The sequence below is a fragment of the Thalassophryne amazonica genome, chromosome 13, assembly GCF_902500255.1.
Source record: "Thalassophryne amazonica chromosome 13, fThaAma1.1, whole genome shotgun sequence".
Classification (NCBI taxonomy): Eukaryota; Metazoa; Chordata; class Actinopteri; order Batrachoidiformes; family Batrachoididae; genus Thalassophryne; species Thalassophryne amazonica.
Genome location: NC_047115.1, coordinates 81,225,744 through 81,248,659, shown reverse-complemented (window position 1 = coordinate 81,248,659; position 22,916 = coordinate 81,225,744).

The following is a 22,916-nucleotide window of genomic DNA, read 5'->3' as shown; positions in this document are numbered from 1 at the left end:
CCTGCCCCCATCGGGGAGGTGGAGTTCCGGATCAGCCCGGCAGCTAATGAGTCCCGGATGTAGGTCTCCATTGATTCGCGCTCAGGTCGTGAGAGGTTGTACAGCCTGCTGGACGGGAACTCAGCGCCTGGAACCAAATCAATGGCACAATCGTACGGACGGTGCGGGGGAAGGGTGAGTGCCAGATCCTTGCTGAAGATGTCAGCAAGATCGTGGTACTCAACCGGCACTGCCGTCAGATTGGGAGGGACTTTGACCTCCTCCTTAGCCTGTAAACCGGGAGGAACCGAGGATCCTAAACACACCCGATGGCAGGTTTCGCTCCACTGACCCACCACCCCAGACGGCCAATCAATCCGGGGATTGTGCTTCAACATCCATGGGAAGCCCAAAATCACGCGGGAGGTAGAAGGAGTTACAAAAAACTCAATCTCCTCCCGATGGTTTCCAGACACCACCAGAGTTACTGGTTGTGTCTTGTGTGTGATTAAAGGGAGGAGGGTGCCATCTAGTGCCCGCACCTGCACTGGCGAAGGAAGCGCCACCAGAGGGAGCCCTACCTCCCTTGCCCATCTGCTGTCTAGCAGATTCCCTTCTGACCCCGTGTCCACCAGTGCTGGGGCTTGAAGGGTTAAATCCCCGCTCAGGATTGTGACTGGGAGTCGTGTGGCAATCGGTGTGTGTCTCACTTGAATGTTTTGACCCCCCCTTAGCCCAGTCTCTAAGGGCGAGTGTTGTCGTTTTGGCCGTTTGGGGCAGTTTCTCTGTATGTGCTCCTTTGAGCTGCAGAAAAAACACTCCCCGCGGATCAGCCTCCTCATTTTGGCCCTGTGCGTTTCCCTAACAACGTCAGCAGGGGGAGCTGTTGCCCCACAGTGCGCTGCGGCTGTGGAGCGTGGGGAGGGCGGCCCCTTTTCGAACCCGGAAGGGAGAGGGGCGGCGCGTACCTGGCCACGTCCTTCGCCTCGCTCCCCACGGCGTTCCTCCACCCGATTGTCTAACCATATAACGAGATCGATAAGCCCATCTAAATCCCGCGGTTCGTCCTTAGCTACCAGCTGCTCCTTCAGGACCAACGACAGTCCGTTTATGAAGGCGGCGCGGAGCACAACGTCATTCCAGCTGGACCTCGCAGCCGCGATGCGGAAGTTGACTGCATAAGTGGCTGCACTCTCGCGTCCCTGTCTCATTGACAGCAGCACAGTCGAAGCGGTCTCTCCTCTGTTAGGGTGATCAAACACTGTTCTGAACTTCCCCACAAACCCAGTGTATGCTGATAACAACCGTGAATTCTGTTCCCAGAGCGCCGTAGCCCAGGCGCGTGCCTTACCCCGAAGTAGAGCAATCACATAAGCTATTTTACTAACATCTGATGCGTATATGACGGGACGTTGTGCGAAGACGAGCGAACACTGCATAAGAAAGTCCGCGCACGTCTCCACACAACCTCCGTACGGCTCAGGAGGGCTTATGTATGCTTCAGGGGATGGTGGGAGGGGTTGTTGAACCACCACTGGAACGTTCATATCCTGCACAGGGTCGGCAGGAGGAGGAGCTGCAGCAGCGCCCTGAGCGCTCGCCGCCATCTGTGCGGAGAGAGCCTCCACCCTGCGGTTCAGGAGGATGTTTTGCTCGGTCATTTGATCCAACCGAGCCGTAAAGGCGGTGAGAATGTGCTGCAGCTCACCAATCACGCCTCCTGCAGACGCCTGCGCTCCCTGCTCTCCCATTGGTCGTTCAACAGCCGGGTGACGCCCCTCGGAGTCCATGACGCTGGCCGAGATATCCTGTTGTGAAAGTGTAGTGACACGGACCCACAACAGGGGGCGCAAATGAACGGCCAATAGATGAGCCAAAAAGTAACAATTTAATGTTGTGGAATGTGCACAACGAATATACAGACAATCTCAATATAATTACAGTCAATCCACAAAGGTGACGTGTGGGCAGGCTCGAGGATAGAAGACGTCCGTCCTGAGAAGAGCCGGAACCACACGATTTCCGCCACCACAGAACCTGGTGAATACTGGAGCCGCCAAGTCCCGAATTCCCAGGTGATCACCGTCCCCGACTGTCGGATCTGGTACTGCTGGCGAGAACAAAGACAGTCAAGTGTGGGTGTGTGTACACCCAGTAACAACAACGGTGGGAATGCCACCTCCACCTCTCACTCAATAACTTGCAGAGTACTGAAGATTCCTCAGGGAAAAGAGTGCCTTCTAGTGCTCTCTCAGCTTCCACTGACAGCGGTACCGGTACTCCTGCAAACACTCACAATATACAAACAATATTGTAAAACGGCTGAGGATATTACCTCCAATGAAGTATGATATCTCGGCAACGAGGTGGAGATGACGTCTGGTCTTTATGGAGTGAGATGATGTTGAGTAGATGGGTGACAGCTGTCAAGAGGTAATGAGTGACAGCTGTCACCTCCGGCTGTGTCCATGGCGGCAGCGCCCTCTCGTGCCTGAAGCCCGCACTTCAGGCAGGGCGCCCACTGGTGGTGGGCCAGCAGTACCTCCTCTTCTGGCGGCCCACACACAACATCACAGCCTAGTTGACTTGCAGAACATTCACGCTCCAAACTGAACCTTATTAATAGTAATTTATAAGCATTTTCCATTACAATGAAAATTAAAAAGTAGCCAAGTGTGGTATGTCACATCAACAAGAGAAAACAGTTCACATCAGGAAGTACTAAAACAGTACACATTAACAAGCTCATGTATGCCTTTTAGCCTTTCACATAAAATATGCGATCTTGCTTTATCATACGGAAATATTGCATCATGTGAACAATGGTAACCCTAACCCTTCTTGAAGAAGATGTGATAAATCTGTGGTTTGTTTCAAGTATTAATTTACATTTACTATTTACGCAAAATGGGTTATATTATACTGTCATCTATTTTGAAAGGCTCTCACTGAATCTGTAATTAGAAATTTCTATTTAAAGTGTTGAATACCACATATGATAAAGATCCTCTTAGCTATGTCATCAATTAGTTAATGATTTACTATTAACTATTCAAGTGTTCAATCACTTTAATTTCTCTGAGGGAGTCTTCCAAAGTGATTATTAATGTTCTATTTAATCGAATCAGTTGGATTAATCACCAGTGTGTAACACTTCGTCCTTGTTGTCTTGTTTACTGCAGGGCAACAAGATTTATTCATTTTGCTGCTGACTGGTGTCGCAAGACAAAGTTTGAAGGTGAAGTGAAAATGCCTGATATCCTTTCCATGGCCAAAGAGGACCAAGCAAATATGCTGAAGGACCTTCACAACTGGGAAGGTGACTTTGAAGATGGTTCTCCAGTTGACATGTTCACATTCACCTTTAGAAAAAGACAAGACTATGAATAGTTCTGCACACAAATTGTGGACAACAAGAACTACAAAGTTTATGCCAGATTTGAACGCTGACTTTTACCCTGTTGAATGTTTTTTTATTTATATTTTTGTAATATTTTTTAATTTATATTTTATTTACATATTTATTTTTCATATGAGCTGTTCCACCAGCGACCCGACTCCAGATAAAGCGGAAGGAAATGGCTGTATATATATATATATATATATATATATATATATATATATATATATATATATATATATATATATATATATATATATATATATATATATATATATATATATATATACATACATACATATGTGCGTGTGTGCGCATGCACGCGAGTGTGTACCTTTTTGTATATTTTGGTATTCAAGGTTTTTATAATATTTTTATGTGTATTTTATTTACATATTAGTTTTTTTCCGATATGTGAATCAGACAGTGATTTACGTGTGTGTGTGTGTGTGTGTGTATATATATATATATATATATATATATATATATATATATATATATATATATACACGCAACAAAAATATAAACACAACACTTTTGGTTTTGCTCCCATTTTGTATGAGATGAACTGAAAGATCTAAAACTTTTTCCACATACACAATATCACCATTTCCCTCAAATATTGTTCACAAACCAGTCTAAATCTGTGATAGTGAGCACTTCTCCTTTGCTGAGATAATCCATCCCACCTCACAGGTGTGCCATACCAAGATGCTGATTAGACACCATGATTAGTGCACAGGTGTGCCTTAGACTGCCTACAATAAAAGGCCACTCTGAAAGGTGCAGTTTTATCACACAGCACAATGCCACAGATGTCGCAAGATTTGAGGGACCGTGCAATTGGCATGCTGACAGCAGGAATGTCAACCAGAGCTGTTGCTCGTGTATTGAATGTTCATTTCTCTACCATAAGCCGTCTCCAAAGGCATTTCAGAGAATTTGGCAGTACATCCAACCAGCCTCACAACCACAGACCATGTGTAACCACACCAGCCCAGGACCTCCACATCCAGCATGTTCACCTCCAAGATCGTCTGAGACCAGCCACTCGGACAGCTGCTGAAACAATAGGTTTGCATAACCAAAGAATTTCTACACAAACTGTCAGAAACCGTCTCAGGGAAGCTCATCTGCATGCTCGTCGTCCTCATCGGGGTATCGACCTGACTCCAGTTCATCGTCGTAACCGACTTCAGTGGGCAAATGCTCACATTCGCTGGCATTTGGCACGTTGGAGGGGTGTTCTCTTCACGGATGAATCCCGGTTCACACTGTCCAGGGCAGATGGCAGACAGCGTGTGTGGCGTCGTGTGGGTGAGCGGTTTTCTGATGTCAATGTTGTGGATCGAGTGGCCCATGGTGGCGGTGGGATTATGGTATGGGCAGGCGTCTGTTATGGACGAAGAACACTGGTGCATTTTATTGATGGCATTTTGAATGCACAGAGATACCGTGACGAGATCCTGAGGCCCATTGTTGTGCCATACATCCAAGAACATCACCTCATGTTGCAGCAGGATAATGCACGGCCCCATGTTGCAAGGATCTGTACACAATTTTTGGAAGCTGAAAATGTCCCAGTTCTTGCATGGTCGGCATACTCACCGGACATGTCACCCATTGAGCATGTTTGGGATGCTCTGGACCGGTGTATATGACAGCGTGTACCAGTTCCTGCCAATATCCAGCAACTTCGCACAGCCATTGAAGAGGAGTGGACCAACATTCCACAGGCCACAATTGACAACCTGATCAACTCTATGCGAAGGAGATGTGTTGCACTGCATGAGGCAAATGGTGGTCACACCAGATACTGACTGGTATCCCCCCCCAATAAAACAAAACTGCACCTTTCAGAGTGGCCTTTTATTGTGGACAGTCTAAACCAAAAGTGTTGCGTTTATATTTTTGAGTGTATATATATATACGAGTTCTATTAGAAAAGAAACCGACAGTTTTATTTTTTTTAAAAACTATATGGATTTGAATAACGTATGATTACATCAGCCAAGCTTGAACCCTCGTGCGCATGCGTGAGTTTTTCACGCCTGTCGGTGATGTCATTCGCCTGTGAGCACGCCTTGTGGAAGGAGTGGTCCAGCTCCCTCGTCGGATTTTCATTGTCTGAGAAGTTGCTGAGAGACTGGTGCTGTGCTTGATCAAAATCTTTTCAAAAACTGTGAGACACATCCGAGTGGACGCCATTCGAGAAATTCAGCTGGTTTTCTGTGAAAATTTTAATGGCTGATGAGAGATTTTGGATTGTTTCTATCACTGTAAGGACTTCCCACGGAGCAGGATGTCGCGCAGCGCTCCGAGGTGACGTCGTCATCCTGTTTCAAGCTGAAAACCTCCAAATTTAAGCCTCTGTAGACCCAGGATGTCATGAGAGAACAGAGAACTTTCAGAAGAGGTCGGAATCAGCAGTTATTCCGGACATTCCACTGTTAAAGGAGATTTTTTTTAATAAAAGACGTGCGGATGGACTGGCACGTCGGCACGCAGCTGGCGCAGCGCGCCCGCCACAGAAAAACATGGACAAAGGACGCCACAGGACAAACATAAAAGATAATGTGCACCGCCAACCCGTTCACATTTCTAACCGTTTTTCCCCACTCGGCGACACACCCGCCGAGGATCAAACTCTGGTTATTGGTGACTCTGTTTTGAGAAATGTGAAGTTAGTGACACCAGCAACCATAGTCAATTGTCTTCCGGGGGCCAGAGCAGGCGACATTGAAGGAAATTTGAAACTGCTGGCTAAGGCTAAGCGTAAATTTGCTAAGATTGTAATTCACGTCGGCAGTAATGACACCCGGTTACGCAAATCGGAGGTCACTAAAATTAACATTGAATCGGTGTGTAACTTTGCAAAAACAATGTCGGACTCTGTAGTTTTCTCTGGGCCCCTCCCCAGTCGGACCGGGAGTGACATGTTTAGCTGCATGTTCTCCTTGAATTGTGGCTGTCTGAGTGGTGTCCAAAAAATGAGGTGGGCTTCACAGATAATTGGCAAAGCTTCTGGGGAAAACCTGGTCTTGTTAGGAGAGACGGCATCCATCCCACTTTGGATGGAGCAGCTCTCATTTCTAGAAATCTGGCCAATTCTCTTAAATCCTCCAAACCGTGACTATCCAGGGTTGGGACCAGGAAGGAGAGTTGTAGTCTTACACACCTCTCTGCAGCTTCTCTCCCCCTGCCATCCCCTCATTACCCCATCACTGTAGAGACGGTGCCTGCTCCCACACCACCAATAACCAGCAAAAATCTATTTAAGCATAAAAATTCAAAAAGAAAAAATAATATAGCACCTTCAACTGCACCACAGACTAAAACAGTTAAATGTGGCCTATTAAACATTAGGTCTCTCTCTTCTAAGTCCCTGTTAGTAAATGATATAATAATTGATCAACATATTGATTTATTCTGCCTTACAGAAACCTGGTTACAGCAGGATGAATATGTTAGTTTAAATGAGTCAACACCCCCGAGTCACACTAACTGCCAGAACACTCATTGCACGGGCCGAGGCGGAGGATTAGCAGCAATCTTCCATTCCAGCTTATTAATTAATCCAAAACCCAGACAGAGCTTGGTCGTTACTGTGAGTTTCTCTGAGAATTTTCAGACCTTTTGTCTGACTTAGTGCTTAGCTCAGATAATTATAGTGGGCGATTTTAACATCCACACAGATGCTGAGAATGACAGCCTCAACACTGCATTTAATCTATTATTAGACTCTATTAGCTTTGCTCAAAATGTAAATGAGTCCACCCACCACTTTAATCATATCTTAGATCTTGTTCTGACTTATAGTATGGAAATTGAAGACTTAACAGTATTCCCTGAAAACTCCCTTCTGTCTGATCATTTCTTAATAAAATTTACATTTACTCTGATGGACTACCCAGCAGTGGGGAATAAGTTTCATTACACAAGAAGTCTTTCAGAAAGCGCTGTAACTAGGTTTAAGGATATGATTCCTTTTTTATGTTCTCTAATGCCATATACCAACACAGTGCAGAGTAGCTACCTAAACTCTGTGAGTGAGATAGAGTATCTTGTCAATAGTTTTATATCCTCATTGAAGACAACTTTGGATGCTGTAGCTCCTCTGAAAAAGAGAGTCTTAAATCAGAAGTGCCTGACTCCGTGGTATAACTCACAAACTCGCAGCTTAAAGCAGATAACCCGTAAATTGGAGAGGAAATGGCATCTCACTAATTTAGAAGATCTTCACTTAGCCTGGAAAAAGAGTCTGTTGCTCTATAAAAGCCCTCCGTAAAGCTAGGACATCTTACTACTCATCACTAATTGAAGAAAATAAGAATAACCCCAGGTTTCTTTTCAGAGTCAGAGTCAAGAGTCAGAGCTCTATTGAGCCGAGTATTCTAGAATAGAATTTAAAATTCTTCTTCTTACTTATAAGGTTTTGAATAATCAGGTCCCATCTTATCTTAGGGACCTCATAGTACCATATCACCCCAATAGAGCGCTTCACTCTCAGACTTCAGGCTTACTTGTAGTTCCTAGGGTTTGTATGCGTAGAATGGGAGGCAGAGCCTTCAGCTTTCAGGCTCCTCTTCTGTGGAACCAGCTCCCAATTCAGATCAGGGAGACAGACACCCTCTCTACTTTTAAGATTAGGCTTAAAACTTTCCTTTTTGCTAAAGCTTATAGTTAGGGCTGGATCAGGTGACCCTGAACCATCCCTTAGTTATGCTGCTATAGACTTAGACTGCTGGGGGGTTCCCATGATGCACTGAGTGTTTCTTTCTCTTTTTGCTCTGTATGCACCACTCTGCATTTAATCATTAGTGATTGATCTCTGCTCCCCTCCACAGCATGTCTTTTTCCTGGTTCTCTCCCTCAGCCCCAACCAGTCCCAGCAGAAGACTGCCTCTCCCTGAGCCTGGTTCTGCTGGAGGTTTCTTCCTGTTAAAAGGGAGTTTTTCCTTCCCACTGTCGGCAAGTGCTTGCTCACAGGGGGTTGTTTTGACCGTTGGGTTTTTCCGTAATTATTGTATGGCCTTGCCTTACAATATAAAGCACCTTGGGGCAACTGTTTGTTGTGATTTGGCGCTATATAAATATAAATAAAATTGATTGATATGTGTGTGTGTGTGTGTGTATGTATATATGTGTGTGTGTGTGCGTGTGTCTGTGGTATTTATAGTACATCTATTTCTTTATTAATTTTTCTTTATTTTATTCAATTTGCAAATAGTATATCTGTTTATCAGTATATTTGTTATTTTATTTTTACTCATCTTTGTTTTCGCGAGGAGACAGTGCCAACAAAATTTTGTTCCACTTTGTACCTTCACATGGTGGAATGACATTAAAGAAATCTTGAATCATGACTGGAGTAACTTTGAGATTTTTTTTCCTCATCATGTATTAAGTGATGCAAAGGATGGAATGATCATTGAGCAGAATAGGGGGTGAATAAAGTACCAACATCACAGTTCGTTATTTGAGAGTACTCCTTTGTAGTTAAAAACAGGCAAAATAATGAAGACCTAGCATTGTATAATCTATATAAACATATATATCTCTCTATTTATAGCCTTATAATGACCGCTGCTAAGGAGCAGCTGTCATCAAGCTGTCACAGTGGAGTTTGTGGCTGGTCACCTGAACAGCCACAGGAGAGTTATTCACTATCCTCAATGTAAATATCATATCAGTTTTAATGCATTAAATCCATTCTGAGATTTTAATAGTTAAATCTGTTATTTTCCTTGAGAAATTAGTGGTTACCTTATAATCGTATCAAATGACGATTCAAAATCAGCAAAAGCCGGCAGATGGTCACTGATGTCATTAATAAGTAATCCAGCTGTTAAATTCCCTACAGTAACATTTTATTAAATATATTATCAGTGTGTCGATGAGTTTGTTACTATCCTAGTTGGATGTGTTTGGATGTGTAATCACTGGATATAAACCCATACAAAACACAGAGTTTATAATTTGTAATTGACCATGAGGATTTAAGAATTCTATATTGAAGTCACCACAAATGACAAAGTGACAAAGTGACAAAGTTTTTTATTCGGCACACAAAATATTCAAATAGAAAAAAAATGAACAATTCCACAAACAAACACAGACAAAACTAGTGAGTCCGAAAGGGTGTGGGCTGAAGCAAAGCTTATTAGCGCCCACCCCTGCTAGTACAAGTCCAACAATTCTAATCAGTCATATTTACATAAATATAAATTCACTACTACATGTCGACACACAGACATACACATCAATATACTATTCACTTATAATTATATTTATATAGTACCAGATCACAAGAAAGTCGAATCAAGGCACTTTACGCCAGTAAGGACTAACCTTACCAACCCCCAGAGCAAGCACTAGGCAACTGTGGTGAGGAAAAACTCCCTATAAGGAAGAAACCTCAAGCAGACCAGGCTCTTGGGGGTGACCCTCTGCTTGGGCTGTGCCATATATACCTATATACATACGTATATAATTTACAAACATAAATATATACATACATATACACCTACCCATATCTATATATCTACATACGCATATACATACCCACACATTCAAATATACAATAAGTCCCACTTATAAATTGAACATTCCATATAAATCAAATTATATTTGCTTCTTTATGATACTTAGACATAATGTTCTTTTTGAGTAGTTTCTTAAATCTCACTAAGGTACTACTCATTCTAACCTCTGTTGAACATTTGTTCCATTTCCTCACCCCAACCACAGACACACAAAAACCCTTTACATTTGTTCTTACTGGTGGTTTCATAAAAATTGCACAACCTCTTAAACTATATCTGGATTCCCTCAATCGGAACAGACTCTGGACATGTCTCGGTGAGGCTTGGTTTTTCGCTCGAAATAAAGTTTGAATTGTAATGTAATCGACCAAATCAATGAATTTTAATCAATTTAAAGACACAAATAGAGAATGAGTTGGTTCACGATATTGTTTATTGCAGATGATTCGTATGGCTCGTTTTTGCAAAAGGAATATTGGATTGGTATTTGATTTGTAAGTGTTTCCCCATGACTCAACACAATATGTCATATATGGTACCATCAGAGAATGATATAAAGTAAGTAACCCTTCTTGCGGCAGTAGGTCTTTGGCTTTATACAAAATGGCTATAGTTTTTGACAATTTTGATTTCACATAATTTATATGTGGTTTCCAGCTAAGTTTATTATCAATTATAACACCTAAAAATTTATTCTCTGTTACTAACTCAATTTCCTTATTGTTTATAGTTAAATTTTTACATTTGGGTGCCTGTTTATTTCCAAATATAATACATTTAGTTTTCCCAAGGTTGAGTGACAACTTATTAGCGTCAAACCAAACCTTAAATTTTTCCAGTTCTTTCTCCACTATGTCCAGAAGCTGTTCAAGATTTTCACCGCTACAGAACACAGTTGTATCATCCGCAAAAAGGACACATCTCAGTGAAATCGACACCCAACTTATATCATTTATATAGATTATAAACAACAAAGGACCCAGCACTGAGCCCTGCGGCACCCCACATGTGACATCCCTGAGTTCAGAATTTGTATTATTGAATTGAACATACTGAAATCTGCCTTGTAAATAACTAGCTATCCATTCATATGCCAGACCTCTGATTCCATATTTCTGCAGTTTACTTAATAGTATTCCATGGTTAATTGTGTCAAACGCTTTCTGTAAATCAAAAAAACACCAAATAAATACAGTAGAAGCTTATTTTCATTTGTTTTATACATTTCTGTCAGCTTATCCTCAAACATATTTTTGTTAGATCCAGAAGCTCTATAAACACAGCTTATAATTATGTTTTTTTTTATTTTTTTTTCCACATTTTGATTTCCACTGTAATACATTCCTTAACATTTTTTGAATGATTTCACTTTAGTAACTTCATCTGACATGTCCCATGCCACCTCCCCTTTTACTTAACCTATGTGTTGCGACTCTTGGTGGAACAGCTCATATGAGCAAACCACGAAAACATTGTGCTGACAGGCAGGCATGCACAATGCCGCTGCGACGTTTAGTGCACATGGGAGCAAAATGCAAGCAGCTACGTGATGTGGTTACACATCACGCAGCTGCTGTGAAGAAAAAATAAATAAAAAAATGCTGTGACAGTTTCGTGCACATGGGAATACAGTGCGAGCAGCTGCACCACATTGCGCTGCTGATGTGGAGAACAAAAGAAAAATCAGCTGTATAATTAGTGAACATCATTGGGTTGGTATAAATAATACATAAAAGGGGCACAATACAGAACTCCGCAGTTAAGTAACCCTGGTTAAAAAAATGCCACTCACAGGATTCAAACCTGTAAGGTCTAATTACCAGATGGAAACTTTACCACTGTGCTACCATCACTGGCCTGTAATCAGTGTGGAAAAATGCCTGAAATCAACAAGAATATGGAGGAGGTGCTGTGTGCAGCTGAGTGAGGACAGCAGGCAGAGACAACGGGCCGATGAGCACCGACGCACGGAGTTTCCAGCAGCAGCGGTGAATTGGACAGCCCTTGACAACATGCTGATCTGCACCGACACATGGAGTTTCCAGCAGCAGCAGCCGTGGAGCAGATGGCCCTCGACAACGGGCTGATGAGCACCAACGTGCGGAGTTTCCAGCACCTGCCATGGAGCGGATGGGCCTCGAAGGCGGGTTGATGAGCATCGGAGGCACTGGAGAGTGAAGGCGGCAGCGGCGGCACCATCAGGCCACTTTGGCTGCAATCATCATACCGGCGGGCCTGGGCTCTGGCTAGGCCTTTTCAACCACTATCCACCAGCGGCGTAACATCAGGGACAAGCTCCCCGCGGTCAGTCAGTGTAGTTACTGCCTGTTCAGTATACCAAAAAAAGCCATAAGCAGTGGGGATTTGGATGAGATCAAACTCTCCTTGAATTTCATGTCAGAGGAACTGAGTGGAGTGGTGAAAAATCAAACTGAACTGCTGCTTGGCTTTGTGATCTCAAAAAAAAAATAAAATCTTGCAGTAGAAAGACATTAAAATTAGAACACTGGAAAATCATGTTGATGATCTTGAGCAGCAAATGATGATAGAGGAGGTAATTGTTTCAGGACTGAACATTAAGCATCAGACATATGCTAGGGCTGCTGCTGTGGGTGATGGTGCCGGTGATGTAGAAGACACGCAGGAAGAAACTCACTCCCTGGAGCAACAGGTTGTTCAGTTTTTTCTTCCAAGGACATCCACATTAATAGTACTGATATTGCTGACTGCCATTCAGTTTCAAGAAAAGACAAAAAGTCGAAACTGGTTATCATCATCCGGTCTGTGAACAGAAAGTTTAGGAATGAATTGTTAAGGCAAACAAAAAAGCTGAAAGGAACAGAGGTAAATGGACTGGTAAATGGACTACATTTATATAGTGCTTTTCCATCTGCATCAGAAGCTCAAAGTGCTTTATAATTAGGCTATGCCTCACATTCACCCCGATGTCAGGGTGCTGCCATACAAGGCGCTCACTACACACCGGGAGCAATAGGGAATTAAAGACCTTGCCCAAGTGCCCTTAGTGATTTTTCAGTCAGGTGGGGAGGATCTTCTGGTCTCAAGCCCAACACCTTAACCACTAGACCATCACCTGTTCATTCGCATACACCTCCCAGGTGTATGCGAACATTTGACAAAGAAAAATGCGGAGTTTGCAGGACAAGCCAGAGTCCTTCATGAACAGAAGAAAATACAAGCGACATGGACCAGAAACTGTAAAGTATGGATCAAATTAATTGGAACTCCGGAGAAAGCGAAAGTCATAATGTGTATGTGTGTATATATGTATTTATGAAATTGTGTTTATGTGTGCATGCATGTATATATTTCTTATTTTTTAGTATAAGGGGTAGGTATTTATAAGCTTTGCTTCTGCCATCACCCTTTCGGCCACAAGGGATCTTTGTAAAGTTGTTTTGTTTTGTGTTTTTTGTTGAATTGTGTGCCGAATAAACTCATTCATTCATTCATAATGATACAAAAGCTTTCGCATTTGGATCATTTTAAATGATTGCTCCTTAACAAGGAAAATGTTCCTTATTGTTTCGCTCTTGCTTAGTTGGAGGGATTTTTGTTATGATATTTCTTTTGTTTTGTTTTCCTTTTGTTATGAGACAACGTTTGAGAAAATTTATATGACATACAGGTTTATATCAGTTATACCTTATTTAGCCGACTTTTTGGTTTGGTTTACAAACTATTTATCATTGTCAAGAACTCAGGTGACATGGCACAGAAGGCGGTTGAACACATATGCAGACTCATGACTCAGAAGTAAGGGTAAAAATACATTTTCCTTGGGACGTTGTGAAAAATGTAAATAAAAACAGAATACAATGATTTCCAAATCCTCTTCAACCTATATTCAATTGAATACACCACAAATACAAGATACGAGGTCTGTTAGAAAAGTATTGAACCTTTTTATTTTTTGCAAAAACCTGATGGATTTGAATCACGTGTGCTTGCATGAGCAAACCTTGAACCTTCGTGCGCATGCGTGAACTTTTTCACGCCTGTCGATTGCATCATTTCCTGGTAAGCAGCCTTTGTGTGAGGTGTGTGTCGTGCACTCGGCGTTTTTTCATTCCAAGGAAAAAGACGGAACGACTGGAGCAGCGCTGCATCAAATTTTGCCAGAAACTGGGCAACAGCCAGGTGGGAACCATTCGGATGATTCAGACGGCTTTCAGTGACTTTTCAGTCGTGTGACTGTCCGAGAAATTGCGGAAGAGGTGGACATCAGCACTTTTTCGGTACATTCCACTGTGACAGAAGATTTGGCCATGAAAAGAGTGGCTGTGAAATTCATGCTGCTGCTGACGGCGGCGCAAAAGCGCCTTCGTGTTGAAGTCTCACAGGACATGCTGTGACATGCCCACTTCTTCCACAATTTCTCGGATAGTCACACGACAGAAAAGTCACCGAAAGCCGTCTGAATCTTCCGAATGGTTTCCACCTGGCTGTCGCCCAGTTTCTGGCAAAATTTGATGCGTCGCTGCTCCAGTCGTTCTGTCTTTTTCCTTGAAATGAAAATCTGCAGAGTGCACTGCACACGTCCCACACAAAGGCTGCTTACCAGAAAATGATGCAATTGACAGGCGTGACAAAGTTCACGCATGCGCACGAAGGTTCAAGGTTTGCTCATGCAAGCACACGTGATTCAAATCCATCAGGTTTTTGCAAAAAATAAAAAAAGGTCCGATACTTTTCTAACAGACCTTGTATTTAATGTTCAAACTGATAAACTTTATTGTTGTTGAGCAAATATTTGCTCATTTTGAAATGGATGCCTGCAACACATTTCAAACTAGAAGCACTCAGAGAATGCAAACCTCCGCCAAGGCCATGGGGTCACTGATGCCATAACATCTACACGCCGTGGAATCATTGAACCTAAAAAAGTCTAACAATGATGTTTGCTCAGCAGTAAAAAAAAGTTTCATCTGCTGTGACTGGATAGCAAGTATCCTTAGCGCTTGGCATCACAGTTTATTGCAACTTGCACCTTTCCCAGAAGCTACTGTCATCTCAGCACTGATATTGATATTGCATGTGCTTATAGACAAAAACAAATAAGAGACAAAATTCAATTTATTATTCAACTAAACTGCAAATATATGAATTTTTTAACATTTCTGAAACACTTCTCTAAATAAGGCCATAGGTCACTGACCCTAAAGAGATTCCCTCCTTGGCACAGTGATCTATTTCTTTTTGTCTCTTTCTCTAAAATTGTATATAATAATCACTAGATTATTAATATATAAACAAAAATAAATTTAAGAAATATTACAATTTGAAAAGCGCTGAAATGTGTTAACTGACAATGGTTTTCTGAAGTGTTCCTGAGCGCACGTGGTAAGATCCTTTACACAATGATGCCAGTTTTTAATGCAGTGCCGCTGGAGGGATCGAAGGTCATGGGCATTCAATGTTGGTTTTGGGCCTTGCTGCTTACGTGTAGAAAGTTCTCCAGATTCTCTGAATCTTCTGATTATATTATGGACTGTAGATGATGAAATCCCTAAATGCAGTTGTTCACAAAGTGGTGATCCTCACCCCATCTTTGCTTGTGAATGGCTGAGCCTTTTGGGGATGCTTCTTTTATACCCAATCATGACATTCACCTGTTTCCAATTAGGCATTCTTTGAACATTCATCAACTTTCCCAGTCTTTTGATGCCCCGTCCCAACTTTTTTGAAATGTGTTGCAGGCATTCATTTCAAAATGAGCAAATATTTGCACAAAAACAACAAAGTTTTTCAGTTTGAACATTAAATATCTTGTCGTTGTGGTGTATTCAATTGAATATAGGTTGAAGAGGATTTGCAAATCATTATATTCTGATTTTATTTACATTTTACACAACGGCGCAACTTCATTGGAATTGGGGTTGTATACAAGGGGTGACTGAAAAGAGCCTGAACAAGAAAAAACCCACAACTGAGTTAATGTAATGCTTTATTTTTCAACATAATCTCCATGGAAACCCAAGGAACTTTTACACTGTTGCTGCAGTGCCTTAACGTTCTCACAGAAGGTCTTATCTTTGAGAATCACACCCTATTTTTTGGGTGAGGCTCAAAACTTTTTAGTCACCCTTGCAACAAATTCTAGTCTGTCTATCTATCTATCTATCTATCTATCTATCTATCTATCTATCTATCTGTCTGTCTGTCTGTCTGTCTGTCTGTCTGTCTGTCTGTCTGTCTGTCTATCTATCTATCGCTCTCTCTCTCTCTCGCTATGTGTCTCTATCTCTCTTCTGCCTCTCCATTTTCCAGTGACCAGAAGGGGTGTTAAAAGCAGTTTTCCACTCATCACCTTGTTTAATCCCAACTAAATGTTAAGCATTGCGGAGCTCGAGTTTGGTGAAGATTTTGGCCCCTTCAAATAACTTGAATGCGGAAGAGATGAGTGGCAGAGGATAATGGTTCTTAATTGTAATATTGATAAGTGCACAATAATCAAAACACAGGCACAGCGTTTTATCTTCTTTCTCAACAGAAAAGAATCCCGCCCCTGCAGGCGACTTCAATGGTCTAATCAAACCCGCCACCAGAGAGTCCTGTATGTATTTGTTCGTGGTGTTGTGTTCAGGTTTGACTCACCCGTAAGTTGGACTTTGGCCACACGATGGCACCCTTAGCCTGACAATTGGATATCATGTATCCAGAAAGTCCATAGTAAAAACAGAGTCCGTCTTCGCAACGTTGTTGTCTCACAGCTAAAGACAGATGAGTGCGTCCCAGTTTTATGGGCTCCTCTGTGCTCCGATGTGGTGAGACTGCCCCAAACTGGCTGGAAGAGGACGAATCGACGGGAGGCGTGGCGAAGCGGCAGTCAGGTAGGTGTGCTACTTGACGAGGACGGTCCTGAAGATGCTGGTCGTTCCATATGGCGAGCGCGATGAGTTCGTCCAGGTCCTCAGGAAGTTCAAGAGTGATGAGCTGATTCTGGATATCTTTGGCCAACCCGTGGAAGAAAACATCATGGAGCGCCGCAGGATTCAGTTCACTCTTAGCCACCAGAATGCGCAAGTCTATGGTGTAATCTGTGATTCCGCCGCCCTGCTTCAGCCTCATCAGGGTACATGCAGCTTCATGCTCCAGCGATGTGTTGAAACACCATTTGAGGAGCAGCATATATATATATATATATATATATATATATATATATATATATGTATATATAGTGGTCCCTCGTTTATTACGGGAGTTACATTCTAAAAATAACCTGCAATAGGCGAAATCCACGAAGTAGTCAGCATTATTTTTTTACAATTATTATAGATGTTTTAAGGCTGTAAAACCCCTCACTACACGTTATACACTTTTCTCAAACAGACTTTAACATTTTCTCACTTTTCTCTCCTCTGTAAACACTCTGTTTTTTCTTCTGGGCGAGAAGATTATAAACAGACACACGCAGAACACAATGTGCGTGCTCTCCCTTCACTCACTGCCTCCAGGGGTATGGATGTGGGACCCGCAAAGAATCCAAGTCATGGCCATGGAGCTCTGTGGCTGCGGTTACCGAGACCATGGAGCAGGCGCTGCAGATTTTTCCACAAGAAGTCTATCCTTGCAGGCTGACGGAGCGCTCCGCATCAAAACAGCGAGCATAGTCCTGTTGCCAGAGTTGGCCGCAGCTCCGTACAGCAGAGAGGGGGGCAGTGTGAGTGGCCCACTGCGGCATTTACCGAGCCCGCAGACTCAGTAAGCGCATCGGAGGCAGTGAGAGCAATCGCGGTGATGCCGACCGGTGCCGTGACTGGCCCGCCTGATAAGGACACAGAACACAATGCGCTGTTAAAAAAAGAAGCATGCAAAATTGCACCAAAAAATCCGTGAAACTGAGAGCCGCGAAAGGTGACCCGTGTTATAGCGAGGGACCACTGTGTGTATATATATATATATATATATATATATATATATATATATATATATACGAGGTCTGTTGGAAAAGTATCGGACCTTTTTATTTTTTGCAAAAACCTGATGGATTTGAATCACGTGTGCTTGCATCAGCAAACACTGAACTTTCGTGCGCATGCGTGAACTTTTTCACACCTGTCGATTGCATCATTTTCTGGTAAGCAGCCTTTGTGTTAGGACATGTGTAGTGCGCTCGGCGGATTTTCATTACAAGGAAAAAGGCGGAACGACTGGAGCAGCGCTGCATCAAATTTTGCCAGAAACTGGCCGACAGCCAGGTGGAAACCATTCGGAAGATTCAGACGGCTTTCGGTGACGATCCTATGGGCATCACACAGATTAAGGAGTGGTACAACCGTTTTAAAGATGTCCGCACAACGGTGGAGAGTGAGCTGCGCTCCGGCCGGCCATCAACGTGCTGAACTGACCAGATCATTGCCAAAGTGAACGCTGTGGTGATGCGGGACTGTCGTGTGACTGTTCGAGAAATTGCAGAAGAGGTGGACATCAGCACTTTTTTGGTATATTTCCCTGTGACAGAAGATTTGGCCATGAAAAGAGTGGCTGTGAAATTCATGCTCTTGCTAACGGTGGAGCAAAAGCGCCTCCGTGTTGAAGTCTCACAGGACATGCTGTGACATGCCCACCTCTTCCACAATTTCTCAGATTGTCACACGACTGAAAAAAATAAAAAGGTCTGATACTTTTCTAACAGACCTTGTACACACTTTGTCCTGTGAGGCTTCATCACGGCGTTGCTTTGCGGCATGCGGCTCCACCGCAACGCGCGGAATTCCTCCGCACGTCTGTCTCAATGTGCTGAAAAAGTGGAGATGTCCACGTCTTCCGCAATTCCTGTGGAAGTCAGACAATGTCCCGGATCAACACAGCGTCCAGTGTGGAAATGAACGGCACATTTCACTGTTACAGGAGTTTTTGTCATGGAAAGAGGAGCGGAGGAATTCCGCGCGTTGCGGTGGAGCCGCATGGCGCAAAGCAACGCCGTGATGAAGCCTCACAGGACATGTTGTGGCATGTCCAGCTCATGCACAATTTCTCGGATAGTCACACGACTGAAAAGCCACCGAAAGCCGTCTGAAAGCCATCTGAAAGCTGTCCTGTGAGACCAACACGGAGGTGGTTTTGCCCCGCGCCATGAGCGGCTCCGTGGCGCATCCCTCTGTTTCTCTTTCCATGACAAAAACTCCTGTAACAGTGGAATGTGCCGAAAAAGTGCTGATGTCCATGTCTTGCCATTTTTGTGGAAGTCAGACGACGTCCCGGATCAACAAAGCCTTCACGTTGGAAATGAGATGGTTGTTTCAGCGGGGTGTCAGCCTGTCGGTCAGCGCTCAGAGTGCACCGCACTCTCAGATGCTGTGGGTGGTCTTTAAACCGGCCGGAGCACTCCTTAATCTGTGTAATCCCCAAATCATCCCTGAAAGCCATCTGAATTTTCCGAATAGTGTCCACCTGGAGGTCTCTCACAGTTTCTGGAAAAATTTGATGCAGCAAAGCTCCAAATCGTTCAGACATTTATTCGCAATAAAAATCTGACAAGAGGGGTGGACCACTGCTCACACAAAGCCTGCTCACAGGTGAATGACGCAACCGACAGGCGTGAAAAAACTCACGCATGCGCACGAAGGTTCAAGCATGGCTGATGCAATCACACGTGATTCAAATCCATATGATTTTTGCAAAAAATAAAAAGGTCTGATACTTTTCTAACAGACCACGTATGTATGTATGTATATATATATATATATATATATATAAGTATGTATGTGGGTGTGTATGTATATATATTTACATATTCTATTTCTACCTCATTTTCTTATGTCTTGTACTGTTACAAGTATTATTATTATTGCTTATACTTGCACACGCTATTTGATGAACATTTTCCTCTACTTGCACCCATCTTGTGTGTTTTTTAAGAGGTGAAGTAACGTCAATTTCTCCACTGTGAGATCAGTAAAGTTTATCTCATCTTATCTTATCTTATGTTTATAATCATGTGTTTTTTCATTATATTCTAAGTTGATTCACTGTGCCCCGAACACTGATATTCACTGTGCCCCGTGAATTGGTGTCCAGGGTACAGTGAATTAAAAATTTTAAAATCGATTTTAAACACCTGTAAATTACACTTGGGGAGACATAAATAACACAGCCTTATAAACAACACCTTGCTGTATTAAATCCACAGTAGAATGACCTAAACCTATGCATAATGTGTTTATGCTGCCACAAACAGCATTTCTGATCCACTGTGCCCCAGCTTCACCTACAACTAAAGAAAAAAACCTATAATGACTGTTTTGTAGACAGGCGGTCACTATGTCAAGCAGAGTTCAAAATGTTTCCATTTTTTATCTTTACTTTCTTGGGCATTGGAAAATAGATTTTCCTTTTATCTCATTCTTTATCATTCTCACCTCATGATGTCACAAAGATGTGATGGTAATAAAGTCAGATTTCATACTGTCTTTCCCGGTTGGCTGACTTTTCTTGTTGTGATATATGTAACCCCTTTTCTAACCTTACTGTGTAGTTCACATTTTAATTTTTTGGAGAACTTTTTAAATAAGCTTTGATTTTAAACTAAGAACAAAAACAGTTTATAGTTTTCTGAAATGTCAAGTTGAGTATGGAACATAAGTTCAGAGAAAATTATTTCTTTGTGTGTGTGATGGCAGGAAACCACTCCTGTTTTTAGTTTAAAGTGTTTGCCAGTCTTCACTGTCAGGTTATACAATTCCATTATTTTGATTAATTGCAGGAACATACTTCTTAAAAAACATTGAAGCTACAGAGTCAGACAGACTGTCAACTTGTCCAGGGTGTACCCTGCCTCTTGCCCAGTTACTATGAGAATAGACCCCCCCACCCCTCCCCACCAACCCTTAGTGCCCCTTCACACATAGTGCAAAGTTTGGTCGAAAATGGCGAAACAGCAAGAAACAGTTTGCATTATGCACACCACAAAACATTACACCAATGAGTAGGTGTGCACGATGCTGGTGCAACAGTTCAGAACGGAACAGAACACAGTGCCACCAGTTGCACAATGTGGTTACATATTGTGCAGCTGCTGTGAAGAAAATAAGAAATAAAAAATAAGAAAAACACATGCTGCGATGGTTCAGTGCACGTGGGAACACAGCACCTTTTCCCAGCAGCTTTTGCCAGTAGCTGCGCTATATAGTAAACAGATGCTAGAAACTGCCTCATATCAGGAAGCACATGGATGTATTAAAAATAAATAAATAAAAATGATGCACCATAGAAAAACATTACATTGTATTAAATCCCTCTGATCAAGTGGGCAATACAAATATGATGCATCTGTTCCTCTGTAGATGACCCATGGTCACTCATGCACAGTTATGACATGACATGAAGGAGAAGCAGTTTCACTTGTCTCATTCATGTTCACACCTGCTGGCGTGTGTCCTGCAGGCCCATGCGCATGTCCTGCTGACACGCATGTGTTGTGGATGGCGCACTGCAAGACACCACGTCATGTGGGACAGAGCTCACGTGGGCGACGTGACAGATCACCTGATGGATCTGATGGTCCGTTTCAACCTGTGGGCAGCCTGTCCATGTGCATGCTGTACTGTACCGTGCCAGCCAATCGCCACAGTGATATGTTTTTATTTATGACCACTTGATGACAGCAAACAGACACACACGTCACAGTGGTCAGTTGTTAGTCCATGTCCGTCCAAACACAATACTGTCCAGCTGGGACGTCCAGAATGACAGATTTCCCCAGCTGCTTCAGTGGGCAACCACACCTCCAGTTTTTAGTGCACACACCAAAGCCACACTTGTGGGGTGTCCCGTGGAGATGAGGTGAACGTCAAGATGAGGTGGGTCGCGCTACTGCACATGCGTGCACATGCGCACATCGCTCTACCCTGGACTTGAAGACATCACCCGTCGAGATGAGATGCCTCTCGCAACTGCACATCGGGATGATGTAACTCGCTCGACCGGCAACTGCGCATGTGCATTTTGTTTATTTTGTTTTTTCCTCTAACCACCACCGAGAAGAATTCACGTAAGTTTTATTTATTTATTTATAGCCTAGTAAGTAAAACATTTTCTGTATTTTACGTTTGGAGCATATTTATTTATAGCCTAATAAGTAAAACATTTTCTGTATTTTACGTTACGTATATGTATATTTTGCCTGTTGAAATAAGCTAACTCCAGTAATTATCGTTTTATAGTGAGTAGATTTTATACATTACTATGTTCGGATGAACAATTTATACATTTACTTGCCCATCAAAATAAGCGAACTTCGTCAAGTAATTTTTTCAGTGCATGCATGTGCAGTTACGTGAGAAACCTCATCTCGACGACGCACCTCATCTCCAGGACGCACCTCATCTTGACAGAACAGGGGCACTTAGAAAAATTTCACTGCCAGTACGACATTGATTGTCTGCAGACTGTTATCGTGCCAAGAATGTGAATGGCCACACAAGTGCCATGCAAGTGGTGTTAGATGTTCATGCGTGTCTCCTGGAATTTGGCCGACACCTGCCCACTGGTGTGCACAAATATTTGTAGCAACAGGTGTACGAAGAGTTGGAAGCAGCTACAAAATTACACAGTTTGCATACGATTCCTGCTTCATGTGCACTTAATGTGCAGTTCAACCAAATTTGCCCTATGTGTGAAGGGCCCTTAATTTGAATAAGCTGGTTTACAAAATGGATGGATGGATGGATGGATGGATGGATGGATGGATGGATGGATGGATGGATGGATGGATGGATGGATGGATGGATGGATGGATGGATGGATGGATGGATGGATGGAAAGTCACCAATTTTTTAATCAACCATACCTAAAAAAAGTTTGCTGTGTTATATTTGTTTTATTGATGATTTTGTCTCAAAAAAAAAACTTTAAACATTTTAGTTAACTTATGTAATGAGTCTAAATATATAACATTTTCACTTTCTGAAATAATCCATCCATCCATCCATCCATTTTCTTCCGCTTTATCCGGAGTCTGGTCGCGG